General features: G+C 37.5%; 1 pseudogene; it reads right to left on the bottom strand.

Annotated features, from left to right (window-relative positions):
* Positions 1 to 660: 660 nt before the first annotated feature.
* Positions 661 to 1,704, bottom strand: LOC129533856 (histone-lysine N-methyltransferase SETMAR-like; annotated as a pseudogene).
* Between the last annotated feature and the right edge of the window lie 424 nt (positions 1,705 to 2,128).

The following is a 2,128-nucleotide window of genomic DNA, read 5'->3' as shown; positions in this document are numbered from 1 at the left end:
AGTGAGCTCAGGTTGCACCACTACACCCCAGGCTGGGCAACAGAGTGAGACCCTGACTTGAAACAAACAAACAAACAAACAACAACAACAACAACACAAAACTACAACAGATTATAGCCCTTTCTGTTCAGAACTCTCTGAAGCCTTCCTATATAACTTACAGTAAAAGTCAAAGACCCTTTGACCAATAAAGTTCAATATTATTTAACCCCCTCCTCCTGATTTCTACCATCACTTCTCTCCCTCTAGTTCACTCCACTCCACCTACGCTCATAGCCTCACTGTTCTTTGAACTTACAAGTTAATTTCCTGTTTTAGGGTCTTAGCAGTGGCTTTCTCTCTGTCTAGAATGCTTTCCCCACAATTATCAGCCTGACTTATTGGGCTTATTAGGATGTCAGCTTCAAGGTTTGTATGAATGTCACCTTCTAAATGAGGTTCCCTTTCAACTCTATCTAAATTACATCCACTCACCCTAACTGCACCACCCTACCTGAATTTTCTTATCTATTTATTTTCTCCTTTGTTACTTACAACGTTCTAACATGTTATTTATTTACTTATATGTATTGTTTATTTTTGTCTGTAGCTACTAGATTGGTGCAAATGTAATTGCAGTTTTGGACTATGAATTTTAAATTAAGCTGAAACACATCTTTATTAATCAAAATAGGAATCATTACAACCAACGCATTTTGGCCAATAAGAAATACGTTTGTTTATTCCTGTAGTGTCAAAATCCATGCTTTGGGATTTGATGAACTCTTGGAAAGCATTTTCTGCATCCTGCTGGTTATGGAAGCATTTTCCCTGTAAAAAGTTGTCAAGATACTTAAAGAAGTGGTAGTCAGTTGGCAAGAGGTCAGGTGAATATGGTGCATGAGGCAAAACTTCATAGCCCAATTCGTTTAACTTTTGAAGCATTGGTTGTGAGACCTGCAATCGAGCATTGTCATGGAGAAAAATTGGGCTCTTTCTGTTGACCAGTGCTGGCTGCAGGCATTGCAGTTTGTGGCGCATCTCATCAGTTTGCTGAGCATGCTTCTCAGATGTAATGGTTTTACCAGGATTCAGAAAGCTGTAGTGGATCAGACCAGCAGCAGACCACTGAACAGTGTCCATGACCTTTTTTTGGTGCATGTTTGGCTTTGAGAAGTGCTTTGGAGTTTCTTCTCGATCCAGCCACCGAGCTGGTCATCACTGGTTATTGTATAAAATCCACTTTTTGTCGCACGTCACAATCCGATTGAGAAATGGTTCATTGTTTTTGTGTAGAATAAGAGATGACACTTCCAAACAACAACTTTTTTGATTTTTGCTCAGCTCATGAGGCACCCGCTTATCGAGCTTTTTCACCTTTCCAATTTGCTTCAAATGCTAAATGACTGTAGAATGGTTGACATTGAGTTCTTCGGCAACTTCTTGTGTAGTTGTAAGAGGATCAGCTTCAGTGACTGCTCTTGATTGGTTGTTGTCAACTTCCAATGGCTGGCCACTATCCTCCTTATCTTCAAGGCTCTCATCTCCTTTGTAAAAATTCTTGAACCACCACTGCACTGTATGTTTGTTAGCAGCTCCTGGGCCAAATAGGTTGTTGATGCTGCGAGTTGTCTCCACTGATTTACGACCCATTTTGAACTTAACAAGAAAATTTTAACTTAAGAAAATCACTCACATTTGCTTTTTGTCTAACATCATTTCCATAGTCTAAAATAAATACAAAATAAACAGCAAGTAATAAGTCATTAGCAAAAAAAATAAAGTGAGAAATGAGCATTAAAATGATGTATAACATAACCACTTTTATTTAAGAATATGTTTCAATATCAAATGTCAAATTTCAACAATGCAAAAACTGCAATTACTTTTGCACCAACCTAACACAAGGATGTAAGTACCTCAAGGCCACAATTTCTTTCCCTTTTTTTCTCTTTTGTTCTCTTTGTTCTTTTTGGCTCACATTAGATGGTCAATAAGTAGTGTTGAATTAGTGGATGAGAGTTAAACATTTTCTCCTGAAAATTTTCTATAATTTCAATTTGACTCATTATATAGATTCTGGTTGTGAACATATTATTCAGTTTTCTCAAAGACCTGTCTGATAACTCCAGTATCTAGATCTCCTATG

This window comes from Gorilla gorilla, chromosome 4 (genome assembly GCF_029281585.2).
Source record: "Gorilla gorilla gorilla isolate KB3781 chromosome 4, NHGRI_mGorGor1-v2.1_pri, whole genome shotgun sequence".
NCBI lineage: Eukaryota > Metazoa > Chordata > Mammalia > Primates > Hominidae > Gorilla > Gorilla gorilla.
Note: the sequence above shows the minus strand (reverse complement) of the source record. Positions and strands in the feature narration are given on the sequence as shown.